General features: G+C 39.1%; 1 protein-coding gene across 18 annotated transcripts in view; it reads left to right on the forward strand.

The window, feature by feature from the left end:
- Nucleotides 1-27,709, forward strand: part of RGS7 (regulator of G protein signaling 7) — a 581,407-nt gene that overhangs the window by 146,878 nt on the left and 406,820 nt on the right. The window contains exon 1 of one of the 18 annotated variants that reach the window (XM_023216278.1): nucleotides 2,199-2,333. The exons of the other annotated variants lie outside the window; for them this stretch is intronic. The gene's annotated coding sequence lies outside the window, so the exon portion shown is untranslated. Of the gene's footprint in view, nucleotides 1-2,198; nucleotides 2,334-27,709 lie in introns of those variants that run through there. 18 annotated transcript variants of the gene reach the window in all.

A 27,709-nucleotide genomic window follows, 5' to 3' on the forward strand; every position in this document is an offset into this window, starting at 1 on the left:
TTTGGAGGACATTTAGTTTGGTTACCACAATTGACCTCTATCTTTACATTTTCTTATGTTGATCTGTTACCAAAATAGTGTCTGCAGTTTATTCCTTGTCAACTCACAGAGTAGAGATCCGGGGAGGTCCCTTCATCCGGTGTCATCCGATTTCAGCCAGTGCCTGCACATCCTCAGCAAGGCATGATTCCCATCTCACAAAGCAATCCCACTAGAAAGCTTTGCTTTTTATCAAGCTTCTATTTATTCATTTTCACATCTACTCCTTGTACTTTGTAATCTGGGAAAGTCATAGTAAGTATTCCATGGAATGTGTTTGCTATTATTTTCATGGCCACACTCCGAAGCAGCACGGCATATGTTTCATGCTATTTAAACTGAACATCACTAAGGATTTGAAGTCCTCACTCAGACTCTCATGTTCTTCCCTTCTTTCTGTAATTTAGCCATAAATTCATCGGACTTTTACATTCATTGTTCCTCTTTAAAAATGGTTGCATTCCTGGAGCCGGGCATGGTGCTCATGCCTGTAATCCCAGCACTTTGGGAGGCTGAGGTGGGCAGATCACGAGGTCAGGGGTTCGAGACCAGCCTGGCCAACTTGGTGAAACTCCGTCTCTACTAAAAATACAAAAATTACCTGGGCATGGTGATATGAGCCTGTAAGCCCAGCTACTCAGGAGACTGAGGCAGGAGAATCGCTTGACCCTGGGAGGCGGAGATTGCAGTGAACCGAGATAGCACCACTGCACTCCAACCTGGGCAACAGAGCCAGAGTCCATATCAAAAAGAAAAAAGTATATATATGGTTGCATTCCTGATCATGCTAACCTTTTTCCTCAAGGCTCCATTTTGCTCAAAACAGAATACAATAATTTAAGTGCAGTTAGAGAAGCTTTATCAATTCTCATGTTCAGGACACTATTCTCTAACATCTAAGATCACATTAATACTTTTGACAATCACATTACAGTATTGATTCATTTTAAGTTACTTTACATCTGTTCTTCACCTATAGAATGGAGATGCCAATAAGGCACTTTAAAGATTTTATCGAGATTAAATGAGTTAATAATATATTTCATTTTAATTTTCTTTATTTTATTATTTTATTTTTTGGAGACAGGGTCTGGCTGTGACACCCAGGCTGGAGTGCAGTGGCATGAACACAATTCACTGCAGCCTCAATCTCCCAGGCTCAAGAAATCCTCCCACCCCAGTCTGCTGAGTAGCTGGGACTACAGGTGCATGCCAGGCCTCTCAGCTGATTTTTAAAATTTTTTGTACTTACATGGTCTTGCTATGCTGCCCAGGCTGGTCTCAAACTCCTGGGTTCAAATGATCCTCCTGCCTCAGCCTCCCAAAGTGCTGGGATTACAGATGTGAGCCACCACACCCAGCCTCTAATGATATGTTTTAAATTATTAGAACAGTGCTTGGTACATGATAAACTCTTGATAATTGCTACCTACTATTATCATTATTAGAATTACTATTATTAATGGTAAATTAAAGCTCCTAAGTGTTATTTGTGCTAATGCTCATTACATTTTCCCCATCCATTCTCATGGGGATTTTGTTTTTATTTTTAAGGTAAGCTCGGGGTCTGTTAAATATCACCTTGCTAAATTTCCATTATGCCTGCTTCTCTGAATCCGATCCCTTTATTCAATACATTCTGTGCTCCTCTAGGCTGAGCATTATCACACATAGATAAGCGTGTCATCTGTGTGCCCCAGGCCATCAAAGCACTGTTAAAAGTAGCAGAGTGGACAGTGCTGCAGACAATGCCCTGCGGCAGACCACTCGAGACATCTCTCTAAGTTGACACTGATTTAATAATTAATTTTCTTTGGGAACAGACGCTCCGCCAGTAAATAACCCTCCCAAATTTACTATCATCAGCCTATATCCATGAGAAGATAGTTTCTGCATGGACAGATGCAGCATTAATGAAGGCACAGTCCTTGCCTCCACTGGAGCGTCTGTCGTGCCTGAGTGCTGATAGGTTTCTGTCCGTCCCTCTGACATCTCTTAGGTAAGCTTTTACAGCACTGGAGAAGCAGTTAAAACAGCCAAGCGTTCTCTTACCTTGCCTGGCCATCTCTCTGTTAATTGTGTTTATAATCTCTTAAAGTTTCTTAAGAGAAACCTAGACCACGTCGGCAAATTGGAAAGAACACAAGGATTGTTTGAACAGCTTCTGCAGTGTTGCCGAGGATGTTTAGACTCTTGTTTCTGATGTTGGCATGAAGATGGGGAGGGGGACACAGGTGAAATAGGGAAACCTCTCTCGATTTGCACCTGAGATGTTCCTCTTCGTCAAGATGGAGGTAACTACATGGGGGCGGGGCTGACTGGATTAAAATGAGGGCTGAGGATTAAAATTAGACCAGCTCATTGAAGTGCTTATTTTCACCTAGACAACACATCTGAGGTAGGTGTTGGGAGGAAATTCAATCAGCCAGGTAGAACTCACACACAAAGCACAGCAGACAGAATTGCTGCTGTTTTCCCATCTTTCTTGCCAGCGGTATCGTGGTGTGGTTCCGAAATGCCTCCTGTCCGTAAGCATTACTAAGCCTGGCATAGTCATCCCAACCCTATGGTCAGGGCATGGCTCAGACACAGACATTAGATGCATGGTATGGGGTTTGGATTATGTCATATTCTCAATGCAAGAATTACTATTCTTTCTATTTTTAAAAAAGACAAAGATGGGCCAGGTGTGGTGGCTCACGCCTATAATCCCAGCACATTGGGAGGATGAGGCAGGTGGATCACAAGGTCAGGAGTTCAAGACTGCCTGGCCAAGATGGTGAAACTCCATCTCTACTAAAACTACAAAAATCAGCCGGGCACAGTGGTAGGCGCCTGTAATCCCAGCTACTCAGGAGGTTGAGGAAGGAGAATCGCTTGAACCTGGGTGGCAGAGATTGCAATGAGCAGGGATCGCGCCACTGCTCTCCAGCCTGGGTGACAGAGTTAGACTCCATCTCAAAGAAAAAAAAAAAGTTAAAGATGTCAGCATTTCTCCACACAACCCCAAAACAAAGCAGAAAGTGTCAGCCTGCATTTTAATCTTGAGCATTGAGCCATTCTTTTCTTTTTCCAGTGGCAGCAATTTAGTGGACGTTTCATTTGAAGGTAGTTTATGGACAACTGCATCCAAACGTGTGGAAGATCTTGGAGAATAAGATATTTAAACATTGCAAAATGTCTTCTACTTGAACATTTCAATTGATTCTTTTGGTGGGTTTGGTTAATGGAGCTTTTTGAACAAGCCCATTATAACTCTCTTTGATATTACCTTTTTAATTTTATTCCTTACTGTTATTACAGCCTGAAATTTTCTTTTGTTTGTTCATTTGTTTGTTAGTTCTCTATCTCCCCGAGCTGAATGTGGGCTGAATGAAGACAGTAGTCTTGTCTGTCTCATATTCCAATGCCCGGAATATATAGGTGTTTAATAAACCTTCACTGAATGAATAATCAGATTTCATAGCTATCTGCCTGTATGATATCAACATGTAAACTGTATGTACATACCTGTATATATATGCATATATAAACATATACACACACAAACACACACACACTTTTTTTTTTTGAGACGGAGTCTCGCTCTGTCGCCCAGGCTGGAGTGCAGTGGCCGGATCTCAGCTCACTGCAAGTTCCGTCTCCCGGGTTCCCGCCATTCTCCTGCCTCAGCCTCCCGAGTAGCTGGGACTACAGGCGCCCGCCACCTCACCCGGCTAGTTTTTTGTATTTTTTAGTAGAGACGGGGTTTCACCGTGATAGCCAGGATGGTCTCGATCTCCTGACCTCGTGATCCACCCGTCTCGGCCTCCCAAAGTGCTGGGATTACAGGCTTGAGCCACCGCGCCCGGCCCCACACACACATTTTAAAGTGCATACTCCGTACCTGGCACAGTGATGAACAAAGCATGCATAATTCTTGATCTTTAGAAGGGAAAGGTGGAAAGAGAGAGAGAGAGACAAAGAAAGGGAGAAGAAAAGAAAAAGAAAGAAAGAAAGGAAGAAAGAAAGAAAGAGAAAGAAAGAAAGAAAGAAAGAAAGAAAGAAAGAAAGAAAGAGAAAGAAAGAAAGAAAGAAAGAGGGAGGGAGGGAAGGAAGGAGAGAGAGAGAAAGAAAGAAAAGAAAGACAAAGAAAGAAAGGAAGAAAGAAGGAAAGAAAAAGAAAGAAAGGAAGGAAGGAAGGGAGGAAGGAAGGAAGGAAAGAAGGAAGGAAGGAAGGAGAGGGAGGGAGGAAGAAAGAAGGTAAGTAGAGACAGCACTAAGTGCTATGGAGAGAATCAAAGTTGAGCCACATAATGTGGCTGAGGAATTATGTTAAATTGGGTGTTCACATGGCCTAAGGGAGTGACATTTAAGTTAGGGTCAACATGGAGAGGTGAGCAGAAAGAGAGTTTCAAATCAGGTGAGAGCTAGTCCCAATGCTCTAAGGAGGAAATGGAATTGGTGTGTTTGAGGGACGGAGGAAGGGCAGCTGGGAGTGTGGTACGTGAAAAAGACAGTGATAAAGATAAAGAATAAGATTGGGCACGTAGATGGCAGTTCCATCTTCTCATGTTGTATGCCAACGTAAGAAGTTTCTAATTTACTGATAGCAATGCGAACCCAACGATAAACTTTCAAAAGAAGAATGAAGCCATCTGATTAAGTATTTAAATGTTCATCCTTTGGGAGGCCGAGGCGGGTGGATCACAAGGTCAAGAGACTGAGACCATCCTGGCCAACATGGTGAAACCCCATCTTTACTAAAACTGCAAAAATTAACCAGGTGTGGTGGTGGGCGCCTGTAATCCCAGCTACTCAGGAGGCTGAGGCAGGAGAATTGCTTGAACCCAGGAGATGAAGGCTGCAGTGAACCGAGATCATGCCACGGCACTCCAGCCTGGTGATGGAGCAAAACTCCATCTCAAAAAAAAAAAAAAAAACAAATTTCATTCTTTAAGTCATGGGGCAAATGGATCGTAACTGGGTAAGAATGGCAACAGAAAGACCAGTTAAGAAGCTGTTGCATTAGTTCAGACCAGAGATAATGGTCCATGCAACCAGGGTGATTATAATGGGGATGCCTAGAAATAGATTATTTCAGGTGTGTTTTGGGGGCTGAGTCAACTGAATTTGCTAGTGGATTAAACATGAGGGCTACAGGTAAAAAAGAAAAGAAAAAGCACTTATGAAATTACTGTCTAGAAATTACTGCCTAGATTTTTGTCTTGAGTAACAAACTGCAAAGCTCTAACAAGTCAGCTGTCTTGTACTTCTCCATAGTTCTATTAATATTTGTCTAGCCTGGGAATTACCAAGACTCTTTACCCTTTGTTTTCTATCATTACCTGGGACCTTATTAGTATTATTCATAGGACCATCTTTAAAGTCAAGGTTAGGAAAAGAATCAAGATAGTATATCCTGGCCAGGTGCAGTGGCTCACGCCTGTAATCCCAGCACTTTGGGAGGCTGAGGTGGGTGGATCACCTGAGGTCTAGAGTTCGCGACTGGACTTGGCAAAATGGCGAAACTCTGTCTCTACTAAAAATACAAAAAAATACAAAAATTAGCTGGGTGTGGTGGTTGCATGCCTATAGTTCCAGCTAGTCAAGAGGCTGAGGTAGGAGAATCGCTTGAACCTGGGAGGTGGAGGTTGCAGTGAGCCAAGGTCGTGTCAGTGCACTCCAGCCTAGGCAACAGAACAAGACCCTGTCTCCCCCCACAAAAAAAGATAGTATATCCTACAATGCTATAATGTTTTCCCCACTAGCTAATTGGTTTATGAATAAGAAAGATGTTAAAAAATAGTGACAAATGCAGTTGGGCGCAGTGGCTCACACCTGTAATCCCAGCACTTTGGGAGGCATAGGCAAGCGGATCATGAGATCGAGAGATCGGGACCATCCTGGCCAACATGGTAAAACCCCGTCTCTACTAAAAAATAAATAAATAAATAAATAAATAAATAAATAAATAAATAAATAGCTGGGCGTGGTGGTGTGCGCCTGTAATCCCAGCTACTTGGGAGGCTGAGGCACGAGAATCGCCTGAACCCAGGAGGTGGAGGTTGCAGTGAGTCAGGATCGCGCCACTACACTCCAGCCTGTTGACAGAGTGAGACTCCGTCTCAAAAAAAAAAAAAAAAAAAAAATCACAAATGAATTTAGGGGATCTATGGATTCTATTACTGCTTCTTCAATTTTATGACCATAGATAAAAAGGAATGAATCTATTAATAAAAAAATTTACTTTTGTGTAACTATGTGTTTATATAATATATGACTATACATATGCATATGTGTATATTATTATTATTATTATTTTTTTTTTTTTTTTGAGACAGAGTCTTGCTCTGTCGCCCAGGCTGGAGTGCAGTGGCGCGATCTCGGCTCACTGGAAGCTCCGCCTCCCGGGTTCCCGCCATTCTCCTGCCTCAGCCTCCCGAGTAGCTGGGACTACAGGCGCCGCCACCTCGCCCAGCTCATTTTTTTGTATTTTTAGTAGAGACGGGGTTTCACCGTGTTAGCCAGGATGGTCTCGATCTCCTGACCTTGTGATCCGCCCACCTCAGCCTCCCAAAGTGCTGGGATTACAGGCGTGAGCCACCGCGCCCGGCCGTGTATATTATTTTAAACTCAACAGTTCTGATAGCAAGATGTTCAGATATGAATTAGTTCAAAGTATTTTGAAGTGCTCAAATGGAATATTTTATTATTGATACTGTTTAACTGTATCATCTCACATAATTGCTGCTCTATGTAAAGCCTATTTAAAACATTAGTGAAAACCCCAGAGTGTGCCATCATTAACATTGCTTTTCATAGGCTCGTTCTCTTTTTTTTACAGAAAATAAGAAGACTAAAGAAACAACAAAAAGACACTTGAGACAAAGGTTTCTTCTCTTTTGTTGATAAATTTGTCTGACTTTTACAGAGAACTCTCTAAATTTAATTCTTTTGTTTTTAAACATTTCTATTCTAAATTGACAGACATCACAATTATTACCTTTTCAGAGAGAAAGGAAAAAGAATGCTAGAGTTACCTTAATTTTAATTTTTAGCTAAATGAATTTCCTCTTTATTCACTAAGAAAATTGTATAATACCCACCTAAAATGTGTGATATGCAGTACATATTTTAAGAAATTGTACACCACATCTCATCTACCTGTCCCCCAGCCCATCCCTGTGATCTAGAGGATAAAAAACTGAGCAAATGTAACAGTTTGGCCTTTTCTTCTACAACTTTTTCTTCCTCTGGGATCCTTCCAATCCAGTGAATTAGGCTCCTCCTTGGGTGTTGACTGTGATTCTTGAGCTCCTTCTTTGTGCCGTTTCTGAGAACATTTCACCATAAATGGTTCCATCCCTCCTCCTCTATACACATCTCTATTCCTCCCATCATTTCAGGCTCATTCTTTCTAAAGTTTCCTTTAAAGTCTCACCTAATAAACTGGGCTACTCCTATAGTATTTACTTTTGGTAATATTTGGCATTTAGTTGGTATGTTCAGATTGTTGGGCATTTGAAAGGGCAAGAGTAGCTCCTGTTGTATTTGACCTTCAGGTTATCACGTTGGGAAGATAAGTTTTAACTGTTTCCAATTAACTTCCTTATCTGGATTGTGCATGTTACATCCTTTGGTTGCCAATAGCAAAGATACAAAAATTGTAAAATCCATTACAATTTATAACTATACGTTCATTATCTAGAAATGTACCTGCTATGAATGAATGAATAAATGAAAAGAGCAGGGATTTATTATATTTTAATTTTTAAACGTTGAGTTGTGGGGTTATGGCACTGGTTTGGGTGATTGCCTGTTTGTATTTATCAAGTGACTGGGATTATGTCAGGCAAGATTCTTAATTTCAAGCCATAAGATCTTACTTTGATTAGTTTAAACAGAAAACTCTTTGTTTCCAAAGAAATGATATTCTTTGGAGTACCTGGTACTCACAGAATCAATGGAAAACCAGAGGATCTATCTTGGAAAGAAGCAGAACTCAGGCTGGGCATGGTGGCTCCCAGCTGTAATCCCAGCACTTTGGGAGGCTGAGGCAGGCAGATCACGAGGTCAGGAGATCGAGACCATCCTGACCAACATGGTGAAACCCTGTCTCTACTAAAAATATAAAAATTAGCCAGGCATGGTGGCATGCACCTATAGTCCCAGCTACTTGGGAGGCTGAGGAAGGAGAATCGCTTGAACCCGGGAGGCGGAGCTTGCAGTGAGCTGAGATGGCGCCACTGCACTCCAGCCTGGTGACAGAGCGAGACTCCGTCTCAAAAAAGAATAAAAAATAAAAAAAGAGGCAGAACTCAAGGTAAGTCTCATGGCAGCCAAAAAAATGCAGATGTGATCGAGTGGAAGGAAAGTACTGCAGGATGGAATTTATGGCTTGGGTTTCAATGAGAAAAATCACAGGCAAAATAATTTTCTAGGTAGCAAGATCACATGCTAAGTGATCAGAACAAAGCAACTCAGGATGGACCCCTCAAGAGCTGCTAGATTCCTTCTATTTTTAGTGCCACACCTCAAATTAGTTGTCATTATTCTTACAGAAATGTTAAATCTCAGAAAATACTAGCCCAATATGAGGGACTCAGAAGCATGTTTCTCTGACCTCATTCCCTCCTGTCTCTGGCCTTTTACTCTCCCCCAAGGTTAGGCATACAAACTAGAATTCCCCTTCCTGAAGGCAGGTCGTAGAAACCAGAACCCCTTTCCCATAAAGCCAGCTGTAAAACCTAAAAATATTCCTCTAACTGCCCCCGCCCCCCGCCCCACTCCTTCCCACTTCTGTATAAAAACTGGCCGTAAAGAACTTATCTGACTTGTTTGGTTGTAAGTCATAACACCCGCATTCCAGAGAGAGGCCTGCCTCCTACCCAGAAGGAAGGAAAGCTGCAGAGAGGCCCAGAAGAACCTAAATAGAGAGCTGTTGCTGGGCTTCCCCACTCAGTCTATTACCATCAGATCATTCCCTTTTTGCCCAGTCATATTTCTACACAGCTGTTCATCCTTTGTTGAATCTAAGCATAAAATGGACAATTTCTCCTGTATCTTTGGCTCTTCATTCTGAAGCCTCCCATATCATGCAAAACGATGACCAGATACATTTGTACGCCTTTTCTCCTGTTAATCTGCCTTTTGTCAGTGATTTTCAGTGAACATTCAGAGTGTGACAGGGAAGTTTTCTCTTGGCCCCCACAGAAAGAACGTTTTTCCTATTAGGGGATGGGGAAATGAATTAAAATTGCATGTGTTTCACAGGTGAGCTATTTCTGGACTAATAAACTCTACAACTGATGTTATTTTGTTATTGTTCTTTTCTATGTTTGCAAGTCCCACAGAGACAGGTACAGATATACCTCTTTTGTTATTAATATCTATCATAAGATCTGAGTAGGTATTAATGTAAGAATCTTGATAATTTATTCATTCACCTCCTCAACATTTACTGAGTCAAATTGTTGTGAAAGTAATCCAATTAGGGTGTGTGTGGGCTGTGTGTGTGTGTGTGTTTGCAGGGTTGAGGTAGTGGGCTGAAATAGATTATTCACATTCTCAGCTGAGAGCTTGCAATCTTTTAGGGAGACACGTATAAACAATTAACTGTAGAAATTATTTTGAAAAGTATAAAGAAAATTGACTTTGGAATCCCAAAGTCTTCAATTCTGATCCTGGCTCCTACATTCACTTCACTTTAGTAAGACCTTGGGTGAACAATTCAGTCTTAATTAGACCAAGTTTCTCATCTCTAAACTGTAAAGTTGCTATGAAGATTAAGTTGCTGTGAAGATTAAACTAATGAGGATTAAATGAATTATAGCATATAAAGTGCCTATTCAAATGCTTGACACAAAGTACACAAAAGTAGTTTTATTTTTAAGTTCTTATATATGTATTTTTTAAAAAGTGCTGTTGGTTCTGAAATGAAGGACTAATTTATTTTGATTGTGAAGGCCAGGGAAGAAATTTAGGGATACGTACCACTTTGGTGAATACAGAAGAGGCAGAAAGTTAGAGAGAAAAGCATGGGTTTATGGAAATGCAGGAACAGTGCACACTCTGGTGAGGCTCCAGTGTAATTCGTATGACACCCTTTCATAGTGGATGGTTCTGGAAAGGAACTGTCCTTTCAGGTTGATAGGCAAAGGAGTTTGTTCTTTATTCTGCTTTTATATAGGATGACTAAAAGCAGGAAATTTTCATGATCTGACACACCTTTAGGAAAAGAAGCCCATTAGAGAATGAAAGATGCATTGCAGAAGTGAGATCCATGAGTAGCAGATCAGTCAGGAAACTCTTGAAATCCCTCAGGCAGAAGATGAACTGAATTAGAGAAGTGGAGTAGGCATAGCGGGAAAGGGTCATTTCAAAGGACATTGCAGTGGTAGAATTAGCAAGATTTGGCAAGTGAACCAGAGAAAGCTGATGATACCCAGATGTCTTACATAGGGAACCAGAAGTGGTAATCAAAGTAAAGAATATAACATAGGGAGAAGGTATGGGGAGGAAAGGTGATTTCTCTTTTAATAGACTGGGAACAGGACTTGAAGATATCAGCAGGTAGTTGAAAACCTTGGACTGGAGTTGGGGAGGAAAATTAGGGTTGGAGTTTACACTTGGAAGTCTTGACATTGAAGTGATCAGATGAAACTAACCAGGAATTTAATAAGAAAGTGCAGTGAGAAATTTAATGAGAAACTGAAGAGAGTCGGGGACAGAACAGAATCCTGGGAAATGTCTGCATTCAAAGATGAACAGAAACTAAACTAAGCAATAATCCGGGGAGAGTGGATGAAATTCAGGAAGGTCTAGAGTCGTGGAAGGTGAAGGGGAGGGAGCTTTAGGAAGATGGCTTTGGTTGCCTGCAGTTATGGTCCTGGAGCTCCGCTGGGAAACAAGAGGTTGGAGGGGCAGGGGAATGTGTTGCTCTTAGTTTCCACATGAGAAAAATTAGGATGCAAAGGATGTAGGGAAGGAGCTAATTTAAGTCAACCAGTGCATCCCTATTAGAGCCAGAATTAGCATCTGAGTTGTCTGACTCCAGCTTGAGTTTGTTAACCTCTTTGTCAAAGATTTTCTGAATGATCAAGTCATGGGAAGAATTTGATCTGGGTATTGGTTACATGGATGTGTTTATCATTGAGCTGTACCTTTAAGATATAAATAAGTATTTTTCTGCCAGTATGCAGCAATTAAAAGCTTTTGTAAAAAAATCATGGAAAGAGAGAAAAAAGGAACAATTTGTGAAAAAGGTAATATCTGAATATCTCATTAATGTAAGCTTCATTAACTTTTTGTTATTATTTTCAGTTCCAGATCACCTCTTAGAGTTGTTTGTGTTAAATTTCGGGTATAATTTTTTTTCAGATGAGATTAACTTCAGTGGTCACTTTAACTGAAGGAACCAAGGCTTTGGAGTTGTTATTAATAATTTCAATAAAATTCATCTAACATGTATTTTATATTTATGTTAGGGTTATTAAACTGTATAATTTTATTTAATCCTCATACAGGCAGAGGAAGCAAGTACTTCTGCCACCCACATTTTGCAGGTGAAAGATCTAAATGCTAGACATGCTATATGACCTGCCAAAGGTCCTACAGCTAGCAGGCAGTAAAGCTTGAATTCTAACCCCTTCTGTGTGATGATAGCAGTGGTTTTTCTGATTGATGGACTGAGGTTCATCAGTATCCTGACACTGACTAGTTGTCAGCTAAAAACAGGGCAACTATATTTATTTTCATCTAGAGTAACACAGTAGATATCTGCTGTTGTTTTCATTCCCATCATCCTTTCTCCTCTTTTTTTTCTGGAAGCCACAGCTTATTTTGAAAGGGAAGAGGACTAGACTTCTATCATTCATTCCTTTAAAATCTTCACAGATTTTGTTTTTTTCTTGCCTTATTGCATTGACTAGCACCTCTAGTGCATGTCAAATATAAATAGCACTGGCATTTTTACTTTGTTCTTGATTTTAGAGGAAAAATTTTTAATATTTTACCATTCACTATAATGTTTGCTGGAAGATATTTCTAGATACTCTTTACTAAATAAATAAAGTCCTTTTTTTTTGACTCACTCTATTGCTAGGCTGGAGTGCAGTGGCATGTTCTCAGCTCACTGCAACCTCCACCTCTCAGGTTCAAGCAATTCTCCTGCCTCAGCCTCCCGAGTAGCTGGAACTACAGGGCCAAGCCACCACGCCCAGCTAATTTTTGTATTTTTTTTTTTTTTTCTTTTACTACAGATGAGGTTTCACCATGTTGGCCAGGATGGTCTTGATCTCTTGACCTCATGATGTGCCCACCTTGGCCTCTCAAAGTGCTGGGATTACAGACGTGAGCCTGGCCAATAAAGTCCTTTTTTAATTCTTTGTTTGCTAAGGACTTTTATCATAAATAAATCAGATGAATAATCAGATGACTTCTTTTTTACATTTCTTGAGATGATTGTTTCCTTTTATTCTCTTCATATGGTGAATTACATTAACTGATATTACATGTTATGCCAATTTTCCATTCTTGGATTAAACCAAACTAGGTTATGATATATTACCTTTTTTCTATATTAGTGGATTTGGTTAGCACAAATGTTTAATGGTTTTGCATATGGGTTTATGATAATGATTGGTGTTTGATTTTTCTTGTAAAGTCCTTGTCAGGTTTATTATGGAGATTACGGTAACCTCAAAAAAAAAGTCTGGAAAATGTTCCGTTTTTTTTGTTTCCTGAGAGAACTTATGTAAGATTGGTATTTTCTTTTTCCAAATGTGTTTAGAAAAATTTATCAGTAACAACATTGCTGTCATCAATTTTCCTATGAAAAGTTTTTAAATTATAAATGTATTTTCTTTCACAAATACAGAAATATTCATATTCTTAAGAATGATACAAGTTTTCTTGTGTCAGTTTGGTTAGCTTGTGTTTTTTCAGAAATTTGTTCATTTTATCTCAGTTTTCAAATGTGTTAGCATACAGCTACTCAAAATATTCTATTAACTTTTTAATGCCTATATGATCTCTAAAACTCTCATTGCTCATTATGGATTTTTTCTGCCTTTTTTATGATCAGTATTGACAAGTGATCATCAACTATATTAGTCTTTTCAAAGAACCATCTTTTTTCTTTGTTATTCCTCTATCATGTGTTTGCTTCAGTTATATTGATTTCCACTCTTATTTTTTATTTTTTTCTAATTTTCATTTCCTTTACATTTAATTTGCTCTTTGTTTTTTAATTTTTTGAGTTTGGTGCTTAATCGTTGATTTTTCAACCTTTGTCTCATGTATATTTTAAATATAAATTTCTTTCTGAGCATGACTTTATTTGAACCTTACAAGTATTGAGATGTTACATTATCATTATTGTTTCATTCAAACTATTTTCTAATTTCCCTTGTAATTTCTTCTCTTGCTCTTGAATTACTGAAAAATACAGTCTAGGTTCCAAGTCCATGATATTTTCTACTTATTTTTCTTACCCATTTCTAGGTTAATTCCATTTAGGTTGAAAAATATACTTCACATTTCCAAACCTTTGAAACTAGGTAGATAGGTAGGTCGGTAGGTAGGTAGGTAGATAGATAGATAGATAGATAGACAGATAGATAATGTTTAATTTTGGTAAATTATGTATTTGGGAAGGATAGTATACACTTGTAATGTTTTGAATATTTCAACTAGATCAAGTTTGCAATCTTTTTTTTTTGTCTTTTATCTCTTTACTGATTGTTTGTCTGCCTGGTCCATCATTTGCTAAGTATTTGTATGGAAATCTCTCACTACAATTGTGAATTTATATATATCTCCTTTTACTTCTGATAATTTACCTTTGTATATTCTGACACTATTTATTAACTGTGTACAAGTTTTAAAATGTGTCTTCCTCATGGATTGACTTTTATCATTATGGAAAGTGATCTTTATCTCTAGTGGTGCTTCTTGCTATACCATCTACTTTGAGATTAGGATATTTTGATTAGTATTTTTATGGTATATATATTTTCTATTTTTAGTTTCAATTTTTTATATTCTTATATGTAAGGTGAGTCTCTTGTAAGTGTCATATAATTATATTTTAAATCTAGCCTGAAAATGTTTGTTATTTAATTGTAGTGTTTAGTCTATTTATATTTGATGTTATTATTGATATATTAAGTTTAAAATCTAGAGTTTTACATTTATTTTCTAATTAACCCAGCATACTGTTTATTTGTTCTTTTTTTTCATTCTTTTGGATAGATTCAGTATTATTTATTTTTTCATTTCTTCCCAATACTAGCTGGTCAAATATACATTCTTTTACCATTGTATTAGTGCTTACCCTAGCTTATGAAATATAATACATCCCTGAAATTCAAGTCTAATATAAATTACTGTTTTTACCAACACCAGCTCAGTGCAAAAGCTAGAGTACACTTTATCCTCATTTACCCATATTCTAATTTATGTCTTCATGTGTTACAATTTTCTAAACACTTAAGAATCCATAAGACTTTAGTATTATTGTTTTATATAGTCAATATTCACTTTTATTTATCTGCATATTTATTCCTTTTAGTTACTCTTCATTCCTTTCTGCATTGCCAAATTTTTGTTCTTCACTGAATTGTATCACCTCATTTAATCTTTTAAATATTTTAATCACTGTTATCTTAAAGTTCCTATCGGATAAATACAACAACTGCATTTCTCATGGATATTTGTGCACTGTCTGGTTTTCTTTCCCTCTTGCTAGCTGGTCAAATCTTTTTAATAAACTATTAATTTTCCATTGAGTGTCATATATATTAGATGAAAACTTGCAAGGTATTTTGAGGCTTAAATGAATGTGTTTCTCCATGCTCTCTGATGACTTCAAACAGATGGGATTCATACAGATTTTTTAGTACAAATTTACTTCTTCTTGAATATCCTTTAGTATTTTCTCTGTTCATCTGCTGCTGGTGCATTTAGTTTTTATTTGTATGAAAATGCCTTTATTTTGTCACATTTTGTATTACACTTAATACTGATACGTAATTACAGGTTGACCTCTGCCCCTACCCCTTTCTAAAGATGTCTTTCTACTGTCTTCTGGCTTCCATTGTTTCCATTGAGAAGTCAGCTATTAGCTGTCATTCTTATTTGTCCTCCCTTTGAAGTTAATACACTTTTATCTCTATCTCTTTCTTTTCTAAAGATTTCTCTTTGACTTTGGTTTTCCGAAATTTAGCTATAATGCATCTATCTGTGTGGTTTTCTTTGTATTCATTCTTCTTAAGGCTCACAGCACTTCTTGAATTAACAACAGTTAATTCAGTTTGGAAAAATCCTTAGTAACTATCTTTTCAAATATTGCTTGTACCCCATTTTTCTTTTCACTGTCTTACTGAAATTTCAATTACATGTGTATTAGATCTTTTCATTATGCCTGTCCCATAAATTTTGCATGTGCTTTTCTTTATTTTCTGTCATTTTTTTCTCCCTCTTTTGTTCTCAATATTTACTTCTGACCCATCTTCCAATTCACTACTTTTTTCAATAGTCCTGTATGTCCTATTGTTATCTCTATCTGTAAAGTTTTTAATTTCGGTTCTAGAATTTATATTTTCTTTGTTTTTATAATTTTTTGTTCCTCACTGAATTGTATCACCTTATTTAATCTTTTAAACATTTTAATCACTGTTATCTTTCTTTTCTTTTCTTTTTTTTTTTTGTGACGGAGTCTGGCTCTGTCGCCCGGGCTGGAGTGCAGTGGCCGGATCTCAGGTCACTGCAAGCTCCGCCTCCCGGGTTCACGCCATTCTCCTGCCTCAGCTTCCCCAGTAGCCGGGACTACAGGCGCCCGCCACCTCGCCCGGCTAGTTTTTTGTATTTTTTAGTAGAGACGGGGTTTCACCGGGTTAGCCAGGATGGTCTCGATCTCCTGACCTCGTGATCCACCCATCTCGGCCTCCCAAAGTGCTGGGATTACAGGCTTGAGCCACTGCGCCCGGCAATCACTGTTATCTTAAAGTTTCTATCAGATAAATACAACAACTGCATTTCTCATGGATATTTTTGCACTGTCTGGTTTTCTTTCCCCCTTGTTAGCTAGTCAAATTTTTTTATTTGTTTGTTTTGTTTTAGATGGAGTCTTGCTCTTTTCACCCAGGCTGGAGTGCAATGGCATGATCTTGGCTCACTGTAACCTCTGCCTCCCAGGTTTGAGCGATTCTCCTGCCTCGGCCTCCTGAGTAGCTGGGATTACAGGGGCCCGCCACTACGCCCAGCTAATTTTTGTATTTTCAGTAGAGATGGGGTTTCGCCACGTCGGCCAGTCTGGTCTTGAACTCCTGACCTCAGGTGATCCGTCCACCTCGGCTTCCTAAAGAGCTGGGATTACAGGCATGAGCCACTGCGCCCGGCTGGTCAAACCTTTTAATATGCTATTAATTTTTCTTCTATCAGGCAGCAATTGAGATGCCCATCACCTTAATCCTTTAGGAATTGAGCTGACCTAAAACTTTTCTTAAATCTTTTTAAGGGCTATTCTATTTTCTGTTTACACTCACTCGCAGGGTGAAGCCCTGTAGATTCCAGACTGATATCCTAAGTCTTTTTTTTTTTTTTTTTTTTTTTTTTGAGGCGGAGTCTCGCTCTGTCGCCCGGACTGGAGTGCAGTGGCCGGATCTCAGCTCACTGCAAGCTCCGTCTCCCGGGTTTACGCCATTCTCCTGCCTCAGCCTCCCGAGTAGCTGGGACGACAGGCGCCGCCACCTCGCCCGGCTAGTTTTTTGTATTTTTTAGTAGAGACGGGGTTTCACCGTGTTAGCCAGGATGGTCTCGATCTCCTGACCTCGTGATCCGCCCGTCTCGGCCTCCCAAAGTGCTGGGATTACAGGCTTGAGCCACCGCGCCCGGCTATCCTAAGTCTTTATCCAAGGATTTTTCATCCCTGGAAGGCACTAAACTCAAATTCTCAGTGCAACTTTTAAATACTCCTGTCAACCTCCAAGCCTTTAGTAACTGCTTTGGGGGTGAACATCTCTTGGCTTCCCTCTCTCAGATTATTTACCCTAAAGCCCCTCTTTACGTTGATGGCTCTCTGATGACTTCAAACTGATGGGTTTTGTACCTTTTGTTCAGCCTTTATAGTTATTTTCAGTAGGAAATTGGTACAAAATAAACTAATCTCCATTGCCATAAGCAGAAGTTAGCTTCATTTTTTTTTAAAGAACAAAACCCTTGCCTTTGCAGTTTTTTTATTCACTTTCTGAAAGTCAGTGGCTCCATTTTAAATTTCCATTACTGAGTTTAGGGAATAGATAACATCCAGAGGCATGAGGAAGTTGGAGGCTCCATCGCTGACTTGTTAGAATATAGCTTTTAGTTAGAGCTACACAGCAGACATTTCTTTACAATTTCGTCTGATTTAGGACCAGTTGTTAGGCTTCATAATTCAAGTCCAAGAGTCTATTATACTGATAAAACTCTAAAAAAATCATGTTTCCGTTGAATGTCCATTGGTTCCCAGAAGTAGCAAGCTGTAGAATATGGGATGTGAAGTTTTGTCTTTTCTCAATATAATTTTTGCCTTTGTTGAGTTTCAAGGAAAGCAGAACAAAAATCTAAGGGAAAATGATGATGAAAATGTAGACAAAATTAAGTAAAGAAAATTAGGAAGTAAAGTTAGAAGAAGAAAAAATTTAAGTTCTGTGTAGGTGAAATAAATTGAAGACTAATATGTATTGTGCTGTCTAACGAATATAGGAGGTGCTTATATTCATCCAGGACTAGAGATTTCTACAGAAGAATAGAAAATCAACAATTTAAATGGTGACAAGGGAACTCCTAAGAGAGTATTGTTGGCAATGTTCTATTTGTCTTCCATATCAACTAGCATGATTTATTCACATGTTCCAAGCATATTCCAGGAACATTCATTCAGATACTTCATCTCCTAGAGTGAAAATTAATAGTTCTTTAATCCTTCTTTGCTGATCTCACCTGAAAGTTATGTTCTTTCCTCTGACTTTCTGTAGCAGAAGTCTTAGTCTTAACACACATTCAAGTGTTTGTGTACTGTCTGTTTCCAGACCCTGTCCCTACTTGGTATGAAACTCAATCTTCTCAAATTGTGTAAGTACTCTAGGTCCTTCTGGAGAAGTATGTTGAAGACTGCTCTAGACTATTTGTCTGTATGTATTTAATGTATCCTTATTGAGCATGTGTTAAGCAACTAAACACTATGTTCAAATTTGGTGTTATAAATTCAGGCAGGATGAATTGATTGATAATACCAGCTAGATGAGACACACTAGTTGGAAATCACGTTAGCTAATTTTCAGGAACCAGGATGTTAGAAATTATCATTCTAAGAGACCTGACCAAACATGGTGGGGGCCAACTCCATGTGCTAACACAGGAGGGTGTCAAAGAGAGCCTGAGACCCAGATCCAGGGGGATACTCAGGACCATCTTCAGGTGCAGTAAGCAATGGATGAGGTTTTGAGGGAGAATTAGGTTAGAATAATTCTTGGCTTAGCCATGTGATTATGGGCTTAGGGAGGACAAATACTTCAAAATTAGCTTAAGAGTTTACTTAAGTCTGATCTTGTAGGTTGTAAGAAAAGGAAGCAAGAAGGCTGTAGACAAGGACAATTTAGAGTTCCCAATACAAACATTTGTGTTATATTTAAATGACATGTTTAAATCCTATCCTAGAGATGTGTGGCCCATTCTATGTCATTCTCCAGAACCCGCCCATTATTATAGTTCTTTGAATACAGGTTTTTGTGTTTTCTGAAAGAGGCTGTTTTTGTACCTTAATTTTCTCCATTGTATTTAGCATAAGAGTACTTAAAAAGTAGGTGCTTAAAATATTTTTTCAAGTAGGTATATATGTGTGATTTTTAAAATATCTCTAGTGGCTAGATGGATGTTGAATTCAGCCTTTGGATTTTCCTGAACTCTTGTTACTGTGGGGTCCTGAACTTGCCTTGGGTGTGAGGCAAGAATGAAGTGAGGAGTAAGAAACAGAAAGTCTTCCTCATTTTCTGTTTTCTCTTATTTTCTTCTTCTCTCACCTGGGCTCTTTTCTGATGGGGAATAGCAGATCGGTCCACCAAGGGAAAAATGTCACAAAAAGGAATTTGTTTCATGGATAAATATTCGTGTTTTGATTAGGCCTATTTAATGTACCAGAAAATCATCTTGATTGATTCATTTAAAACTACATCCTGGGTGACTTCTGTTTCTAGAAGCTGAAGTCGACATTCTTTTCCTTTTCCTCCAACTAAGTACAACTTTGTATACTAAGTAAAAATTCTGAACATGTGCATAAAACATACATAAAGGACTCTGAAAAGTGAAGAAAAGAAACATTTGAGCTGGGGTCTTTGGGACCTGAAAAGCCACATGGCAGTAAGTTTTTAATGCTGAAGAACTAGAATCCTGGACATGCCGACAGGCGCAGACAGAAAATAAAACCAAGCCAAATCAAAATCAAAGCAAACCAAACACACATACACACACACACAAACACATGCACACACACACACACACCTGTTCTCTCTAGTCAAATGATCAGGAAAGGGACAGGCTGGCAAGATAGAGAGATTTTAGACAATAACCTTTCTATTCCAGCCAAACACCACAGAAAAAAAATGTGGCCCCACCTCTACTCATGTTAGCAAAGCCTGAGTAGAAAACCTAGACTTTGACACTTGGGAGGCTCTGATGAGACCAAACACCCTCACCAGGGTGATGACAGAGGAAGCCCAGTAAGGAGCCTGAATTTACATCTCTGCTTTAGATGGTAGTAAGGCACCCCTGCCTGCCTATGAACAACTCTATACACATGAATTTGGCAACTTAGATGAAGCAGGTCAGTTCCAAACAAGCTACAAGTAAACCAACATGAAAATTATGGCCCTATGACTATTAAGGAACTTAAATTTATAGTCTAAAACTCCCCAAAAAGAAATATCTAGGTCCGGATGATTTCACCGGAGAACTCAACCAAGAGCTTAAAGAAAAATTAACACCAATTCTACACAATCTCTTCCAGACAAAAGAGCAGAAGACAACACCTCTCAAATCGTTTTATGAAGTAGTATTACTTTGACCCAAAACCAAAGGCAATTCAAAAAAGGAAACTAAAGACCGATATATCTCCTAAATATAAAAAAAAATATATTTAACAAAATAGTAGCAAATATTGGCCGGGCACGGTGGCTCAAGCCTGTAATCCCAGCACTTTGGGAGGCCGAGACGGGCGGATCACGAGGTCAGGAGATCGAGACCATCCTGGTTAACACTGTGAAACCCCATCTCTACTAAAAAAAATACAAAAAACTAGCCGGGCGAGGTGGCGGCGCCTGTAGTCCCAGCTACTCGGGAGGCTGAGGCAGGAGAATGGCGTAAACCCAGGAGGCGGAGTTTGCAGTGAGCTGAGATCCGGCCACTGCACTCCAGCCCCGGCGACAGAGCGAGACTCCGTCTCAAAAAAAAAAAAAAAAAAAAAAATTAGCAAATATAATTCAGCAACATATAAAGAGTTATACATGATAAAGTAGGATTTATTTGAGAAATGCAAGGGTGATTCATTCTTTGAAAATCAATGTATTTAATTGTATTAACAGGCTAAAGAGAAAAAGACTCACATGATCATATCAACTAATTCAGAACAAGCATTTAACAAAATTAAATACTCATTTATGATAAAAATTCTCATAAAAATAACAATAGCGGAGGCCAGGCATGGTGGCTCACTCCTGTAATCCCAGCCCTTTGAGAGGCCAGAGAAGGTGGATCATGAGGTCAAGAGATCAAGACAATCCTGGCCCAACATGGTGAAACCCCATCTCCACTAAAAATACAAAAATTAGCTGAGTGTGGTGGCATGTACCTGTAGTCCCAGGTACTCGAGACGCTGAGGCAGGAGAATTGCTTGAGCCCAGGAGGTGGAGGTTGCAGTGAGCTCATCCATCATCTGCTTACATTTCCGTCTTATCCAACATGGAATCCATTGTCATAGCCATATGCTAGTAATGGATAAGAATAATGGTTAGATGGCCGGGCGTGGTGGCTCACACCTGTAATCCCAGCACTTTGGGAGGCTGAGGCGGGTGGATCACCTGAGGTCGGGAGTTCGAGACCAGCCTGACCAACATGGAGAAACCCTATCTGTACTAAAAATAAAAAAAAAAATTAGCCAGGTGTAGTGGTGCATGCCTGTAATCTTAGCTACTTGGAAGGCTGAGGCAGGGGAATTGTTTGAACCTGGGAGGCAGAGGTTGTGGTGAGCCAAGATCGCACCACTGCACTCCAGCCTAAGCAATGAGAGCAAAACTCCATCTCAAAAAAAAAGAATTATGGTTAGGAAATGTAATTTGGGGGAAAAGAAGTTTGAAGAAAAGCCATAGCAATCAGGTAAAAATGCTAGAAAAAAAAAAATCTTAGATGATGTTTCTTGTGGTCTTTTGCATCAGTTGATAAATTGGACTTAATCAAAATTTGAAACCATGTTACTTTATGAATGTACCAGTATTTGTTTATCTGTTTGCCAGATGGAGGATACTTGGGTTGTTTTCAGATTTGAGAAATTATGAGTAAAGCCTCTATAGACTTTCAGAAGCAGGTTTTTGAGTGAGCATCAAATTTCTTTGAGCGAGTCAGTGTGGTTATGTAGTTTGTGACATTCCTTTATTATCCCTTAAATATTGATGTCTTTGCGATGTTTCCCGTTTTTTCCCTGATATTGACAATTTGTAACTTCTCTCTGTTTATCTTGGTCAATCTGGCTAGAAGTTTGTCGTTTTCATTCATTTGTTTCTAAGGATCAGATTTTGATTTTCCTGTTGGTCTTTTTTTTTTTTGCTTTCAATTTTATTGATGTCTTCAGTTAACTCTGTTATTTCTTTTCTTCTGTTTGTTTATGGGTTTAATTTGTTTTTCTATTTTTCTTTCTCTAGTTTATTCAGATGGAAACTGAGATGCTGTTTTAAAAATTTAGGCATTTGGTGGTATTAATTTTCATCTAAGCGGTGTCTTGAATGCATACCACAATACTTAATATGATGTGGTTTTTTGTTTATTTAATTCAAAATATTTTCTAATTTTTTTCGTGACTTCTCTTTGGCTTCTGGTTATTTAGAAGCACGTTTTTAAATTTCACAACATTTGAGGACCTTGCAGCTATTGTTCTGTAATTGAGCTCTATTTTGATCTTTCAGGCAGGAAACATAATTTGTATGATTTTTAGTTTTCATGATTTGTGAAAGTTTGTTTTATAGCTCAGAATATGGTCTAATTTGGTGAAAGTTCTACAAGCACTTGAAAAAATGTATATTCTGTTTTTGTTGAGTAAAATATTCTGTAGATATTAAATCCACTTGATCGTTACTGTTGTTCATGTCTTCTGTATCCTTACCTATTTTTTATTTGTTCTACTAACCACAGAGAAATTGTGGTTGAAATTGAAATCTCCAGTCATCACTTTGGATTTTTCTGTTTCTCTTTTCAGTTCTATCCGTTTTTGCTTCATGAATTTTGAACCTCTGTTGTTAGGTGGTCATAAAGATTTCATATTACAATAAAATGGAGTAAATCCTTCAGACAAATAGAAATAGAAATTTCTGTTTATTTCTTGTTAAGAAGTTATCTTAAAAGCAGAATGATCTTTATATGTAGACCATGTGGACACAGTTTCTTGTGATGTCCTTAGACCTGACTAGTGGTTCTCAAATTTTAATGTTAAAAATCCTATAAAGGTATACACACAAATTCATGTATATTTCATGGATGATTTAAGGAATGTACCAGAATAAACTTAACTCTCTCTGATTTTTCTGTTGTGGACATACTTTAGAATATTACCTCCTGCAAAAGTCCATTTCCATAATATTTTCTTTCACCTTTATTCTGCTTGAGAATGTCCAATTCAAAGGTTACTTCCTCAGTCAAACTTCTGTGAACTGCTTTTTTCCTCAGTAGATTAATTCAAGCTTTTATAACTCTTCAAATATATTTCTCTTATGGAACCTGAAATTCTATTGTACATGTTGCTTATCTGTTATCCAAAATGCTTCAGACCAAAAGTGTTTTGAATTTGGGATTTTTTTTTTTTTATTTTGGAATGTTTGCACATTCATAATGAGATTTCTTGGGGATGGCGCCTAAATCAAAACACAAAATTTGTTGACGTTTTGTGTACACCTTACCCACATAGCCAGAAAATCATTTTATACAATATTTTAAATAAATGGAAATGAAGTTTGTGTTACATACTTAGGAAACAAAGTTTGTGTGAAGTACTTATGTGTGAAACAGGAAATACAGTGGAACTTTCTACTTGTGGCCTCATGTCAGCACTCAAAAAGTTTTGGATTTTGGAGCATTTCCGATTTGGGAATTTCAAATTAGGGATGCTCAACCTGTGTTTCAATACCTATGAGATGCCTTCCAAGAATAACTTCATCATTTGTTTCGACATTGCTTGTCATAGCAACCTGATGTGCAGTTAGGTACTTACAGGTTATTTTTAAATGATGAATAGATGAATAAATGAATATAATTTTTCTGCTGTCGTCCACAGAGTGGCCAGGTAATTATGTTTTTATTGGCTCTTGACCTCACTTAATAATCGTGAAGTCATGATCCCTAGACTTCTTCACTCAATACATCTTTTTTTCTGCTGATCAATTAGGCAGGATGCTTATTATCACTGAGTGCAATAATAATCCAGTCATTGAATAAGTGAGACTCATTATTTCTCCACTTTTCCTGGTATAATCTTCCTTTTTCTGTTGTTGATTGATGCAAAGTTGCGTGAAAATGCCTCGCCTTTGCTTCCGGGATCCACAGGTGAGCTACTCTCAGAGGACAGTTCTCACTCCCATCAACTCCTGTCCATCTGCCTCAACAGGGTACTGCTGTCACTTCTTTTAGCTGCTGCTCTCTTTCCTGATGTTAATGCCACCAGTGTGCTTTGAATGCCTACGAAATGCCAGGTTCTCTGATGTCCCACGTGTGCCAAGGCGGTACAGAAGTAGAGGGAATACCCCTCTCTCCCTCCTGTTTACTTTTCCAAATGTTTCCCATGTGGCCCTGCAGTGCATTCCAGTTTTACTACATAGAGTCTCTTTCTCTTACTCTCTTACTAGAATTCAGGTGGGAATATGTGGGAGGCCTAGGCTGGAAAACAGATTTGAACTCATAGAAGCATTTCTCTTCTCTATAGTGTAAGTTTTGTACTTGACCAAGTTTGACTCCTTTTTCTTTGAGAGTGATTTTTTCCGCACAGGAGACTTTTCAATACCATATGTATGTAGATAGACTTCTTGTAGACCTGGCCCACCCATTTACTTGATGTATCTAGACTGCTGAATTCCAGGGGTCATGTCAGCTGTAAGACAGCATGATTTATTGCACTGTGGGTATCTACAGGGCCTGTTTAGTTATTGCAATAGTATGGGCCAGGACAGAAAGGTTCTACTCCTGCCTGTTCAGATGGAGCACGTGGTGACTGAGCTGAGCCTTTTGCAGGTGCTGATAGTGGAAACTGAGTGCCACAGATAGGCATGCAACCAAATCATACTGCAGTCATTGATGTGGGGAAGCAATTAGTAATGGAAATTTTCAGAAGAAACAGTGTAATAGGGTAACTTACCACATGAACGAAGTTCAAGGATTAAGAAGTGGGACATTGTCTACTTTTATGTCCAAGCAATGACAGTGGTACTTGGGCGATCTCTAATGAGGAGAAGAACCCAGCCAGCAGACTCTGTTCTGAGTCTGGGCTTTGGGCTCTGGATAAAGGACAAGCAAGCACACGGCAGAACCCAGAGGATTACCAAAATGAAAGCACATAAATGTGGACCAGAGCACAGTATGTATGCATTTTTCCATTCCTTCTTTAAGAAAAAAAAAAAAAGTTTAGGAGGCTGAGGCGGGTGGATCACCTGATGTCAGGAGTTTGAGACCAGCCTGGCCAACATGGTGAAACCCCATCTCTACTAAATAATAATAATAATAATAATAATAATAATAATAATAAAATAAATAAACTGAAAAATTAGCCGGGCATGGTAGCATGTACCTGTCATCCCAGCTACTCGGGAGGCTGAGGCAGGAGAATCACTGGAACCCATGAGGCGGAAGTTGCACTGAACCAAGATCACGTCACTGCACTCCAGCCTGGTGACAGAGCAAGAGTCCGTCTCAAAAAAAAAAAAAAAAAAAGTGTGAGATGCTGGGTTAGGAAGCAGCCAATTCATAAGACCTGGAAAAACTAAGGCTATGGAATGGGATGAATACTCAATTTTCAAAACAGAGACACAATACCCAGGTCAGAATAGTAGCAAGCACAGCTCTCCGCTGGCACCTGAGCGTGTGAGTTATCATTTAGAACACATTCATAGTCAGACTAACATTGATGAGGTGGGGGTTGTGTGTCTCCAATGCTTTGTAAGCCATGACCTCATTCAGTTCTCTCAGTTGCCTGGTGAGGTGCATACTGTCTCCATTTTTAGAGTTAAAGTGAGTGATTATCACAGCTGTGACAAATGGAGTATGATTTTTTATTCTCTGGAGCCCTATGGGGCATGCTAAGTTATTTACAACAGGATGGACTGGGCCAAAAAGGTCCTCGTCCTGTCTGCCGAGGATGGGGTGGACAGCAGCTGAGCTGTGCCTATTGTGTGTGGTGATGGCAGGGACCCAGTTCAGGGACATGAATGGACTTAGTCAAGGACCCAAAATTAGCATGAGGCCAACAGAGAGCAAGAATTCCAACCCAGCCCTTCTCAGGCAAATGTTCCGGCTTTTCTTACATCACAATGCTATAGGTTGTGACTGCGGCGTACTAACACTTCCTGATCTGTTAAATTAGAGAGCAGGCCAGGAATGGCTCGCATCTGTAATTCCAGCACTTTGGAAGGTGGGGGCAGGAGGATTGTTTGAGGCCAGGAATTTGAGACTAGCCTGGGCAACAAAGCAAGACCCTATCTCTACAGAAAAATTTAAAATATTAGCTCGGCATAGTGGTGTGCACCTGTAGTCCCAGCTACTTGGGAGGCTGAGGTGAGAGGATCATTAGAGTCCAGAAGGTGGAGGTTGCAGTGAGTCGTAATCATGCCACACTGCACTGCAGCCTGGGTGACGGAGCCAGACCCAATGTCTAAAAAAAAACACAAAGAGAGCATTATTTGCTCCCTCCCTGTGCAGCTTGGAAGAAACGTTTCCTGAGTTCTGATGCTTCCTTCCTAGCATTCTTCTGTATCCTCCTGTAACATCTGGCCACCATCAACATAACTTCTTCTAGCAGCTCTGACTTTGAATTCCAATCAGTAGCTTTTGATCTGCTGTAGGCTAAGAAGCAGGATCAGAGTAATAGCCGGCATTTATTGAACATTGACTCTTTAGGAGGCTCTGTACTGTCCTTTACATATTTATCTCATTTAATTATTACTACTCTATGGCTGAAGTACTGTTCTTTTATGATTGTTTTACATGTATTTTATTTTTTACAGCAATTTTAAGATCACGATAAAATTCAGGAGAAATTATAAAGATTTCTCCTATACCCTGTATCCATATACGTACATAATGTCCCCCATTACCAACATCCTCCACCAGAGAGGTACACTTTTTTCAATTAATGAACCTACACAGAGGCATCATTATCACCCAAGGCCCATGGTTTACATTAGGGTTCCCTCTTGGTGTTGTACATTCTATGGTTTGGGCAAATTTATGCTGACGTGTGTCCACCATTATAGAATCATATGAGGTAGTTTCATTGCCTTAAAAATCCTCTGTGCTCTGCCTATTCATCCATCCATCTCCTCTTAACCCCTGACAACCACGAATCATTTTATTGTCTCCATATTTTTGCCTTTATCCAGAATGTTTTGTAGTTGGAATCATACAAAATCATTTCGGATTGGCTTCCTTCACTTACTAACATGCATTTGAGTTTCCAGAGACACTGTTCTTCCCAATTTATAGTCGATGAAATAAAGTCTGAGAAAGCTAAAATGCCTTGCCCGCAATCACACAAACAGTGAATGACCGGTATGTCTGGAGACCTCTTGACTCCCACGCCCTGCTGTCCTATCCATAGCAAGGGCACACATCAAATTCACAGAACAGTCAGAAGTTCTGAAACCCTTTGACTCTTGAGCTAGTGCTCCTTCTACAATGTCATTCTGTGTGTCAAAGGACATGTTACTATAATAGTGTTATGCCCAGACCGTTTATTCCCCAAAGAAGGCCACCAGAGTCCAGAGTCAAAGCCAAGCGGCAAGGATCTTTACTGCAAGTTCGAACTTGGTCCCTCCGTTCCTCAACATACAAGAGGGCCCCGAACGATGCATGTGCTTGCTTTTTATAGCCCGATGTGAACAGGTTATAGAGGAACAAGGGAATTCTTTTGGTTACAGCATTACAATTGGGTAACATTTTAAGTTATACCTTTAGCAGTTTTCTATTGGTTCCCGCGCTTTCAGTAAAGCCGTAAACGGTTGTGACCTTATTGGGGGTCTCTCCAGGTGGTGTTTTTCCAAAGTTGAGATAGATGGTGTGTTTGTACTGGGCCCAGGAAGTTGAGATATATAGAGTGTTTGTACTGGGCCCAGGAAGTTGAGATATATGGAGGAATGTGTTTGTACTGGGCCCAGGGCTGAGGAATGTGTGAATTGTGTGAATGTGT

This window comes from Piliocolobus tephrosceles, chromosome 1 (genome assembly GCF_002776525.5).
Source record: "Piliocolobus tephrosceles isolate RC106 chromosome 1, ASM277652v3, whole genome shotgun sequence".
Lineage (NCBI taxonomy): Eukaryota > Metazoa > Chordata > Mammalia > Primates > Cercopithecidae > Piliocolobus > Piliocolobus tephrosceles.